Below are 13,008 nucleotides of genomic sequence, written 5' to 3' on the forward strand. Positions count from 1 at the left end.
GCCGGTAGGACTGCTGTTCGACAGCCCCGGCCAGAACGTCCTGCAGCTGGAGAGAGGGGTGCGCGGACGTCACTGTGACACTCTGGTAGGTACCGAAGCTCCCCGACTTTTCCTGCCGCGCGTCGCCGCCCAGGGCGGGCTCCGCATCCCGCATTCCCCGGCCGGGAAGCAGCTGGTCCCTAAGCGCCCCGGGCACTCCTTGCTGACGGCTCGGCGAGAAGAGCTGCTGTGGCTCACGGGCTGTCAGCACTGCGCGCAGCCCCGGTGCGGTGCAAGAAGCTCCCGCTGTCTTCCCTCGCCTTCCCCAAGTGCCGGCGGCGGCCTCTAAGCGGGGCGGTGGTTGGGGCTCCGTCTCTGCGTCGGGGAACGCCGGGCTCGGCAGCGGCAGCCCTGGCCGGGCCGGGGTCACTTCAGGCCTTGGAGCCCATGTCTGTGTGAGCGGCTTTCCTCGGGTGCGGCGCTGGTGCTGCTGGCGAAGATCCAGCTGGCACTCGGGCGGAGGGTCAGGCCGGCAGCCGCTGGGAGCGCGACCCCGCGGGGCGCTGCCCGGCACGGCTGTCCCGGCTAGCGGCAGCGGGGCAGCGCTTCTCGGCCGTAGGGAGCTGCTCCGTCGGGGAAGGTACAGAGGGGTGTGTCACGGTCCTTTCTTCTTGAGTTTGTAACTTAAGGCAGGGATGGTCAGAAGAGGTCTTTCCCCCTTACCTGAAGCACAGGGTCTTCTCTTGCTATGAAGCCAAATGGGAGAGAGAAAATAACCAGCTAGAAAGGATAGGAAGTAATGGAAGCCAGTCTGTAGTTGTATGAACATAACTACATTTGTTTTTCTGCTGCTGCTGCTAGTTGGACTGCTGTGCTGAGATGGCAGCAGAGCACAGCAGTGTGTTGGGATGCACTGTTGCTGCTGGGGAAGTCCAAATTGGTCCACCAGAAGGGTACTGCTTAGCCCTGAAGTAATTCTCTCTGGCTCTGCTATTTGTAGGTAGGCTGGCTTAAGATGCAGAAGTGATGTCACATGGAAAGTCTTTACTGACTTTCTTGAAAGCAATCTTTCAAATTTGTGTCTCTACAGGGTAATAGCACAGCTGAAATTTTAAAATAAAACCAACTGCTTGAATCTAGGTGGGGGGAAGATGGTGAAAAAAACCCCACCTGAAATTGGTGTATGTACAGAAAGTAGTTAGTGAGGTGGATGAATGAGACCAATCTGGAACTGTTCTAGACATGCAGTTCTTGTTGTGGCTTTGGTTTTTCAAAATGGATCTCTCAGTAACTTCTGAATGGATTGATGGAATAGATATTTTACTTGTGCTGAGTTGTGCTTGGTTTTTGGTCAGCAATGTAAATGAATCACTATTAGTACTGGCATATGGACTTGGGTTTTCAGTCATCTAACATGTCATTTAAGAAGGCATGAGTGACATTAACTGACCACTAATCACAGCTGACACAAGCTTCTGTCTTGCATTGTATTACTCAGAGGACTGATCTATAGTTACTGTTCTCTTGGTGTTTCCTTTTATACACATTTTTGCATGTGAAAGACCTACTGGAAGCAGAGAGAAATTCAAAGTTAATAATTTCTTGTTTTGGGGAATTTTTTTTATATTAACGTAAGGGCTCACATAGAACACAACTGAAAATTTGATGCTATAGTGTGTGTACACTGAGTTTTTTGTGTCCAGCAACATTGGGCTTCAGTTTAATAAAACCACATTTGTAAGTTTTGGGTGAGGGTGCATCAGTGTGTCATTGTTGCTAAAAGAGAGGAATATTGCAAACCTGTTTTGAGGTACAGGCTGTCTTCTTTTTTCTTTTCCTTTCATAAGAAGATGTTCAAGTTATGCCCTATCAGACCCTATGGGTAATACAAAACTTTTTAATGGTATCTGGTAGTTCAGCAACTTGGTGCTTGAATACTTTGTGTGTTAGGTAAGAGAAGAAGTCTGCAAATAGCTAGATGGTGCAGCCTATTATTAATACTGCTAATGTACTAGTAGGTGAGAAAATACAAACATTAGTAAGATCATTCTAATAAGCAGACACTAGTACTAGAAAAAAACACTACATATGTTAGATATATGTTATTTAAGCAATAAAAGGAATTGACATCATTTGAAATCTTGACTTTTCTCCCCCTCCCTACTTCAAATTGAAATGATGAAAATTACTTTACTTTCAAACTTCCTACCTAAATATATGTCCCCAAACTATGTATTGGATAAGTCTTGAAAAAAAATTAATAGTTGGACTCAATGATCTTAGAGCTCTTTTCCAACCTAAATTATTTTGTCATTTAAGTAACAAAAACAACAAAATGAAAAAAAAATTCTACCTTTGAAAACCATCTTCTTTCTTTACCAATAAGAAAATATTTTCTGGAAATATTTTTGTAGAGAATAAAGCATGCACTTTTTATGTGTGTTTTCAAGTGATAAAATACTCCTGGTCAAACTGTCTGGTCAAAAATTAATCCAAGTTCAGATCCATCAGGACTGGATGTTGTTACAGCACTCAGTTTATCTATAGTTTTTATACTTCATGTATCACTACTGCATTTGTCTGATTCTTTTGTGTTATTGTCTGTAATTTAATAATCATAACTAAGTATAGAGCTAACTAAGAATGCAGACTACATTGCATAGCATAATACACAGTATACAGTTTATTACTGGTACTCAGAGTGATTTTAAAGTCTAACAAGTGAGTGGCTGCTGGACTTTGTGCTCCTTGCTTGCAGTTGTTTGTAAGAATTCCACCAGCTCAGGCCTTAAACACTTACCCTTCATGGGGAGCATGAAGGAGCATGCTGGAGCAATACAGGGTCTAAAGTCAAGGGATGTAAGTACAACCACTCTGTTACCCAGAAAGGAATGCTGAACCAGTAGAATTTCTCCTTAAGTGGAATAACTGGCTCCTGCAAAGACTGACAAATACAAGATATTAAAACACAGAAAAAGGTCATTATGCTTTATCAGACAATGGACCTGTTTCAGGTGTGGGACAGTAGACAGCAATAATTGCCACAATGCAGTATTCATATATGTGGAGAAAGAAGAACCAAGTACAGGTGCCTCAGGCAGCAGGTGAGTATACTTCTGAGTATGATGCAGAGGGACCGGCTCTGAGCTGGAGCTGCACTGGTTTGGGAGGAGCATCCATCAGGAAAACCATGGATTCTGGTGAGCTGTGAAGCCAAGGAGAGCTGCAGACTCTTGTGCCTCTTGAGGCCTCTTGTGGAAGAGAGGCATTGTCAATAAGACAGATGATCACTTGGCCTGAATTACTGTCTGGGACAGTTCATCACTGCTGATTTGGAAATGAAAATGTAATCTGCAAAACAACTCCTGAAAGGTAGGCAGCTGCTACTAAGAGGACTCGGACCTTCAGTCAAAATATTTTAATGGGTGCTGAACAGAAGAAATCCTCCTCTCTGATACAGTGCATTGCTTTGGGGTGTGATACTAAAAATGTAATTTGTAGCTGGTTTATGGAATGATCATAACAGAATTGCAAAAGTAAATATACTGGTAAAAATAGTGAGCACTTCTCAGAAGAAAGTAGGAAATTCTTGTCCAGGGAGTGTTCCCAGAAGGCCATGAGAAAATCCAGAGCTGCAACCCACCTGGATCTAAGGAAACTTAAGAGCAGATAGCAGAGTCCTAAGATGCAAATATAGTAGTCTGGTGGCTTCTCCAGAATTCCCTATCCTGTGTAAATTGGTATGTAAACTGATCTTGGTGGACTTAAACTGAGACCAGTGAAGTTATTGAAAAGTTCAGACTTTGGCATATGGTACAGCTCTAATTCAGTTATACTGTTGCTTAATTGCTCTGAAAGACCATTAGCTGCAGTTGGTCTGAAGTATTTTTTTCCACCTTATCTAACAAAATAAGCTTTCTTGAACACACAAGCATAGAATCCTTGGAATCTTGTAGTGGTATTGGTTTCTTCTGTTGATTTATTACTGTATTTTTTTGTCCCTTACAAGTATCAAGGATATAAACACATCAGGATTTAAGCTTCTAAAAACACATCCAGCTTTGCTGTACCTAGCAGAAGTAGATAACATTGTGCTCAGTCATGGCAATTTTAATATGAAACAAAGTTTAGATCTGCCGAAGCTGAAAAGAAGAACTAACAGCTAACAGCTGCAGAACCCATGTATTTCTGCATTAAAGTGCAAGTTCTGGACAAAGGCCTATTACACTAGCTCTACACTCATTATTTGTTTTGCCGAGGTTACTAGGAAACAAAATCCCTGATACATTTGAAAGGTATTAGGAAAGGGTTATTAGCTGTTACTAGTAGTTTGAAGTGTAGCGGGGGGAGGGACGACAAAGTAGTATTTTTCTGATTCAGCAGATATTTTGACAAAATTCAACAGCAGCCTAAAATATAAAGCATTTTTGCTCTGTAGTTATATACAGAGCAAACTCACCAATGCCTAGGTAAGCTGCTTTTGCAAACTGTCTTTTTATTTAAAGGACATGGATAAGATGGTCTAGAAGAAACTGGAAGAGTAGTCCTTAGTTTTGTTTTGAAAAGTGAACAGTCTTTTTTGAAATACTGATTTTTTTCCTTTCCCCTTACCTTCCATGTAACAGTATCTGCAGTAGTCTTGTTAGCTGTAAATGACAAACCTAAAAACTGGGAGGGTGGCAGATTAGTTTCTCTTTATCTAGTTTAAGTTGAAAAAAGGTTAGGAAATCTGTAATAAATGTGTGGTTTGGTTCTTATATGTGTTAGGTCAAGTCAAGACAGAGAGTAAAATTTGGGCATTATATATGCAAAAATGACTATTTTTAGATTGTTGGTGTCTTCATTTACGGAAGGTGATGAACTTTGTAAGAGTTAGTAAATTAGTGAAAGCCCCAGGGAAAGTCTGCTGTATCTTATCACATATTTATATTATTACTTGTATTTCTTTATGATCCTTCACATCTTCCTTGGGACCTGCCTCTCTGAGGTTTATAATTTTGAATGTGTCAGGCACAAATCCTCATCTTATAAAAAAGTATACTAATAATTTTTCTGCTGTGATTTATTGCCATTAACTTCACTTGCCATATACCTGGAAGGTGCATGTGTGGCATTACACTTGCATGTGTTTATATGATTATGTTATTTTGTGTCGAAAGCAAATGGCAGCTCTTTAATACAGATATCTGGAGAGCAAACCATCTGTGCTGAGGTTATGATGATCTGATAATTTCAGTCTTCTTATATTGTTATCTAAAGGATCAGAAGTCATGTATCATCATCACAACTCTTTCTTCGCTGTTTTATGGTAGCTCATTCTCTTCAAGTTTTATTCACATAAAACTATAGTTGAAATGTAATGATATTCTCAGAAGGGTGTGGACATGGAATTAGCAAAAATAAAGTAAAAATAAATATCTCCATAATTAGAAAAGGAGTGTGGCCTTCTCTCTGCAAATCTGGTAACTTTACACAAGGCTCATGCCCTCCAAGATTTTTTTTGTATAACGAAGGAGGTGCACTGACTCATTAAATGTCAAGTTGAGTAGACAGGAACAGCGTACAATCAAATTTCAAATAGCAGTATGAGGTTTTGCAGGAGTTATAACTGGATACAATAAAGTGGCTGAGGTGCATAATTTCTGGTGGTTGTTGTTGGAGCGGTTTTAGGTAACATTGGGCTTTGGGGTCTCTCAATATTAAAAATTCACTGAAAAGGCTACATTTCCAATTTTACCAAAAAGGAAGCAGGGCAAGTAAGTATACTACTGCATGGCAAACAAGTTATTCAAAATAGAAGAAAAGGAAAAATCCTGCTCTAAATCACACTAGAATGATTAGTGAAAGATAAAAGCCCTCTTGCAGCACCCCAAGGAAGCATTTCTAGAGCATGTAGTTGGAACAGGTGGTACTGGAAATTATATCTTTGACAGTAGATACTGCCCTTCTTCACCCTCAGAAATGTATTTTCTGGTGCTCAATGAAGCATTGCTAGTTGTACAATGAATCAGATGCTCCCACTGGAAAAAGTACCAGAAATCAACTCATTAAATGGTCTCTTATCTATTGTGGCTTGAAAAGAATAGGCTTTTAAGAACAGATACTGCTCACCAAAGCCTCTAGATGGAATTCTGCTTGCTTCTTTTCTATTCAAGCATCAGATACTTGAGTCTTTTGGGCTATTTCTAGTTCTTCCAAAACTGTGTTTCAGGTAAATGACCACCCCTTATCATGGACATTTGCCTTGTGACCTACCAGGAATATATATAGGGTTTGCTTGCTTTGCTCTCAAAGTGGGCCTCATAATACCACTATAGTATGAAACTTCAGTCTGGCTATTTGGAGATTTTTTTAACTGCCTGTGGAAAACTGTGGACACCTGCAGATTTTGAAGAAAGGCAGTATTGATGGGGATTAGAGCATGCACTGATGTGCAATTTGAGAGGGAATTTATGAGGAATCAAGGAGACGGCACTGTGGCAGGACATCCCCCAACCACAGAAGAGCTTTTCTGCTCTGTCGATCAGCTGGTGCAATAGCTCTGGTGCAATAGCTCTGGACATTCTCCCCCCACACATGGCGTGATGAGATGACCCAGGCCAGCTCTCTGACTTGTAGGTTGTCACTTGCTAGTGAATTATTTCCCTCTGTGGCACCAGGGGTAGAACTCCCAATAAACACCTGAGTGTGAGAACACATGTGGGGAGATAAGGTGGATATTCCTGACTGAGAGACACTACTTTACAAACTATAAAAGCTGCACAAACTTTCATGGAGGCAGAAACCTCCTACACACACCCTGGAAACGTGTGGGACTTCTCAAGCAGGGTTTGTATGCAAATTTGCTGGATACTTCCCTGGGAATTGAGTGAAAGAATTATAGTGTACTCCATCACCAATTCAGTGGTAAATTACATTGAATCCTAATCTATACTATTTCTTTGCTAGCTGTAAATAGAGGTACCTTTATCATGCACTGTATTTTATCTACTAGTAGTTCTTTTTGTTTTATTCATGTGTAGTAAGTAGTCTGTATAAAGTCTTATGACTGTTAATTTTGTTAATGCAATAAATAATTCACCTTGTAATAGACCTAATCAACCATTATTAAGAACTTGTGAGTGAGAGCAGTCTGGCACAGGCCGCCTCAAACAGCCACTCTCAGAAATCTCCACCAAAGGCAGGACTTGCCTGGGCTCTTGCCCTCTCATTCATCACAGGCAGCAGGACTATGTCAGCGCTGGAACAGAGTGAATGTGGTATCTCAATAGCTCACACATTTAGGAGTACTGAGCCTACTCATAAAGAAGCATACTAAGAACAGTATGAAAGTACTGGTGTTTAATTGTTTAAAACAAGAAAGTTTCTAAAGCTTGCAAAAACGATCAGTGCTGACATCTCAGGAGGGTTTAATTTCTCACAGCAAACAGCAGTCTAGACTCACAAATACCTGTTCTGTATTCATCTTAAGTACTTCAGGAACACTGAAAGTTTCAGGGGTGCCTTTGCTTTTGGCAATCCCTGCCACTTGCTCTTAGATGTCTGTTGTGGTTTGTGTTTGGTTTGTTCCGTTCCCCCCTCTCCTAGCTTGGCAAGTTGGTCTGGCTCAAACCCCCAGTTATGTCAATCACGGTTTTCCCCTCCTCATTTTCCCTCATTATCCCTTATTTGTCCTTGTATCCCCTCCCCAGGCCTTCTGCCAATCACCGGCACCCCGCCCCAAGTTCCAGAATCTTCCAGCTAGGGTGTCGAGTGATTGGCTGGTAGGCCTGGGCTCCTCCCCTGACCTATCCCCATTGATCCACACCACCCATCAGTCTTCAATGTATGCAAATTTTCGTTCTGTGATTGGTTTCTTGTGTACCCACCCCTTCCCTGTAAAACCTGGTCCCCGGAGGGGCCCGGGGCTCCTCCTCCGCTCGCCACCTTTGGGTGGCCACCCTGCACTTCCCCTACCCTGGATTAAACCAAGTTAATTCACCCAGCAGAGGAGGGCCGTCTCTTTTCTTCACTCCTGCGGCGTGGTTGCTTCAATATCGGTGACTGTTTCCTCTCACCCCACCCACGGTCGGCACATGCTTCTGGCTTCGTGCCAGGGGAGTGCCGGTGTAGCTGAAGGTGGCTGGACTCTCTAAATCCCTTCAGCCGGGCCCCCCTTAAAAACAGCCACAGCTTCAGATGTCCAGAGCTTGCATTGCCTGCAAGAGGCCTGCAAGTCCAGCACAGGTGTTTTGGGAGCATCACACTGCACAACACCTCTGGCAACACCTTTGTTATTGTTCTTTGATGTCCTTACTGCAGGCATCTGATGTGGGACAAAGAGAGAATGACACAGATATAGGAGAGATAAGGGACTCCACTCTTGCTTTCCCTATTGTCATAATCAATTTTATACCAACATTTCCAGTACAGATGAACCTCCCCCTTTCTCCCCAGAAGGCAGTGGTCTAGGGAAATTTGGATCTGGTAAGGCTGAGCAGGGGTCATAAGAGATGTGTGAGCAGCACAGGCAAAGCAGCAGGATGGGCATGCAGCTCTTGCATGTGCTCTGAGCGTGGCTTGGGCTAACTGTGCCAAGGATGACCTCGTTGCAAGGCTTTTGAGTAACCACATCTTGCAATCCTTGATGAAAATTAGATAGATCAAAGCCTTATCCAGAACCTCTAGATTCCTCCAGGCATTAACATGACCTCTTAAACATGACCGTATGTTTATCAAGTTTTATCTATTCTATAGCAGATGTGGCTAAACACAAAGATTTTCAGAGTGGAAGTTCTTCATGGAAGTAAGGGATTTTCACAGTTCTGCAGACTCCTGAAATGTAGAGTCTGTCTGGTATGGCAGCAAGAAAATATTCTTGTGCAGTCTCGTAACATCTGAGTATTTCCACTTCTTCCTATGCTCAACTGCCTTAATAAATAAGAAAATGCCACCACCCCTGTCTCATAGAAGAAACTGAGGGATGGCACAGCTATGACTTACTACTCATTATAATAAGAAGGTTGGTTTTGGGACCCTTCTGCCACTAGACCAGTGATTGATTTTTCTTGTGAAATGACAAGTAAAGGGTACCAGGGCACATGGGAAGAAAGAACTGCTGAAAGGCTGTGAAATATGGTATAAGTAAAGTTAATCTGACTTTAGAATTCCAGGCATCTGTTCTGATTCTGCAGCTTTAGCTGAGGTGATAAATGACCCCCACAAGTAAATCTGAATATAGCTTTACCACAGGAATGTGCAATCAGTTTTCAAACTTTTGCCTGAGTAAACAGCAATTTGTTTGAGACAGTTTGCAAATCATGGATTTTTGGTTTGCCATTAGAAAAAGTCTCAGACATTGCTTCCAGACTATTGCATTGGATGCTTCAATGCCATTGAAAATATGAGCTTGTGCCTGAGCAGACCGAGTTTGCTTGGTTCACTTATTTTATTTGAGTATTTTGCTAAAGATAAAAAGCCCTCACATGTGAGAACTCCAGTGTGACAAAATAGTGTTTTGTGACCTCTGACAATTTGTTGGGCCTATTTCCTAAAAACAAGTGGAACCTTTCTCTTTGATCAACTTCACAGAGATGACTGGCTGGACAGTGAATTGCAAGCAGCTATGTGATGTGGCTTAGGGGGAGGACAGCAAAGCTCTAGCTCTGCTGGCCCAGTGCCATGCCACCTGCTTTGTAACATATGAGCAACTATTTCTAGTAAAATTTAATTGACACAGCTAGTCTTGGCTGCTGCTCCACTTCACTCCTGCCAGCTGCAGAGCCACTGTACTTCCTGCTCCACATGTGCAGGCAAAACCATCATGTACAGTTGGTCCAGCATTGGTCTGTGAGTTTATTCAGCATCAACCCCCTCTCTTTCTCTGGCTGCAACCTTGACCAAAGTCAGCAGTCAGTAACATTTTTTCAGTTTTGGCTGATTTTCCTGCTGTGAATCCAAGGAACAATTTGTTTTTTCAGGGCAAGAGCAGAAGTGCTGGCCCAGGCAGACTGCTGGGTAAGTATTTTTCTATAAGCTTTAATCACACAGCTAGCGCAAGTATCCATAGCTAAGGTTAAATGGAGCAGAAAACCACAATATTTGCAAGTGACAGAGGGAATGCTGTCTCCATCTCTCTTGCTATTTTGCACATAGGCCTCTTTTGCTGGAAAAGCAATCTGCAATGACAGTGATCCCAAGGTCTATACAGTACTGCACCAAAGGATTAATCCCTTTACTCTTCAATAGCTTCTTGGCTAGATAATCTGGTTCTACTGAATTTCAGCCAGAGATTGCCCCATATTACAAAAGACTATTTCTCTTTTGACAAATAATGGCTGAACTGTCTCTCCCTGATGTACTGCTGACTGAAAATCAGTCTCCTTCATACCCCATATTATAAAAGGAGCATGCATTAGTCAGCATGCATGCATGCATGCAAAAACCCCAAAAACAACTAAAAAAGAAAATCATTTAAGGACCTTTTAAAGGGTCAAGGCATAAAACCAGGTTCTGATTATCAACACACAGCAATTATATTAAAATGTGGGTCTATGAGCCTTTCTTCAGCATTTCATAATTGTGGGTCCTGCGTAGTTTCTGGTAAATATGCAGCACCTAGCAAGTAGATACGGCATTGTAACAGAGGCAATTAGTCATCCATATCGCATTCCAGCCATTGTGTTGCATTTTATTAACGTAACTGTGCCCAGGACATTGCAACCAGCTTCTGGTTTATGTTTCACCACTTCCCTTTCACATTCTGAGTCAAGAGCATAAAGTGTCTCTGAGGCTTTTGCAGAAGTCCCTTACCCTATTTTAGGGTGACTACAGCACTGCTATTCCCTTTTTTCTGCCATGAAACATTCCTCATTATTTTTTTACTGCTGCTACTGAAGATCTACAGTCACTGACCTGCACTGCTCAATATGGGTTCCTGAGACAGAAGCGATTCTCTGATGCACGTGGCATAGGTGACCTTTGGGTCTGAGGAGTGGCTGATGGTCTGTGCTACCACTGATCCAGGCAGTGCCCAAGCGCCTCCCCGGAGTGAGCACAGCCAGTCTGTCATGCCCATGGCCCAGGCAGGGATGCCCTCTCACCATCACCAGGGTTGCTCTTCATGTCCCCTGAACCCCTTCCCACCTGGTCCCCCCATCCACCCTGCATTACCCCCTCAGCTAGGTCACTCACAGGAATAATGGGAGCTGCTGGTGGCACCAGCACTGGCCTCCTCAGGGATGTCAGGTCTGAAGGAACTGGGGAGCCACTGAAGGGACAGGAGGCCGAGGGGGCTGGGGGCAGCTGAGGGGAAGGTGGGGCTGAGGGGCTGAGAGGAGGTAGTGGGTATGAGGGGTCTGGGGTGGCTGAGGGGGATGGCAGAGGCTGGAGGGCTGAGGGATGGCAGGGGCAGAGGTTGCAGACATTACAGTGTGTACTGGGGACACTGAGGGTACATGAGGAAACTGATGATGTAAATGCTCAAAAAGCCTATTGTTTGCAGTATCTCAGTTGTGATGAGAAATTGAGACCCATTATTTAAAGTTTCATAAGTTGTAAAAAAAGTTTTCTTACCAAGGAAAGAAGTTGCTCAACCAAGACAGCAGACTGTGAGCCAATTCATGTCACATCCTCAGGGGAACTTGTGACCATGAAAGGATAAAGTAAGGTGGGGGCCATTCTCCAAATAACCACCAAAGACCCTCTTGAGACTGTTCTCCAAACTGTGTGCGCATGCCCAAGCTATAAGGTGTACAGCTTTGTATACGTTAATAAGGGGGACGAGAATTCTGGAAAACTGTGCTGGCGTGTGTTAGGAGGAGCGGTCCGTCCCGCCCCTCCCCGTGCACCCAGCGCTGAAATTAAGTAACGCCTGCTTTCCAATAGTGAAATTACAGTGCTAGAGAGTTGTATTCTTTCTGTGACGCGGAGAGCAGCGGGGTCTGGGCTGGGGGCACTGAGGGCACCGGAGGGCTCGCAGGGCCCTGGGCTGCTGTGGGCAGCGCGGCGCGCTCCGGGGCCGAGGCTCGCGAGGCTGAGGGTCCCCGCGGGGCCGGCCCTCGCGCGCGTCGTGCGTCGGGCGCGTGCGAGCGCTCAACGGGGGCGGAGCGGCCCTCGCGCGGCGGCCGTTGTGGGCGGCGGTGCGTTGGGCGCGCGATGCCGCGTGTCGCGACAGTTGCCGCCCGGCGCGATGGAAAAGCTGCAGCTGCCGGCTGGTTCCCGCCCCTCCTCCGCCGCCCTCTGGCCCCGCTCCCGCCCTGTCATCCCCCGGCCCTGCACCTTCCCTATGAAGCTGTGGCTGCTGGTCAACAGCCCGTGCGTCCACTCGGTGCGCTGGGACGCCCGCGGCGAAGGCCTGTTCATCGACCAGGGGCTCTTCGAGCAGGAGCTGCTGGGCGTGGGGCTCAGCGCCGCCGGGGAGGAGGAGCTCTTCAAAACCAAGAACTTCGGCAGCATCGTCCGCCAACTCAACCTGTACGGGTTCCACAAGCTGACGGTGAGTCCGGCCAGCAGCACGGTCGGGTCCAGGCCGAGGGGCGATACCAGCTACGCTGATGGGCCCCTGCACCACTTCTGGAACCCGCATTTTCGCTACGGCCGCCCCGACCTCCTCGTAAAGATCAAGAGACTGACCAAGGCCAACAAGGAGAAGCTGGACGCTGGCCTGGAGGTGACCAGCCGCCTGCCCGACGACTTGCAGTACATTACTGGAAGGGGACTTGCTGCTGTGGCCCACGTCCCTCGGCGAGGTCGGAAGGACTGGTGAGACGGGCGGGTCATGGGCGGCCGCGGTCGGCCTGGGGGTGGCATGGGCTTAGAAAATTGGCACTGCCCTGGGGGGAGCGAGTCACTTGCCCTTGCTGGTGACTGCTTTGTTCACACGGTGCAAGAAAAGGGTTGTTCTTTAGGAAGGTAGATCTGCTGCCAGTAAACAGAGGGAATATAATTATAAATTGCTACAACTGTGCTGCCTATATATAAATACAAAAATATCAATATATGTATCTGAATATCTGTATACCTCTCACTGTGTAACTCACAGGTCCTGCT

At 45.0% G+C, this 13,008-nt stretch overlaps 1 protein-coding gene across 1 annotated transcript in view; it reads left to right on the forward strand.

Annotated features, from left to right (window-relative positions):
- Nucleotides 1–13,008, forward strand: part of PUM3 (pumilio RNA binding family member 3) — a 74,644-nt gene continuing 61,636 nt past the window's right edge. Inside the window, exon 1 of the mRNA XM_066569108.1 lies at nucleotides 1–85. The gene's annotated coding sequence lies outside the window, so the exon portion shown is untranslated. The remainder of the gene's footprint in view (nucleotides 86–13,008) is intronic.

Source organism: Molothrus aeneus, chromosome Z, assembly GCF_037042795.1.
Source record: "Molothrus aeneus isolate 106 chromosome Z, BPBGC_Maene_1.0, whole genome shotgun sequence".
NCBI classification, from domain to species: Eukaryota; Metazoa; Chordata; class Aves; order Passeriformes; family Icteridae; genus Molothrus; species Molothrus aeneus.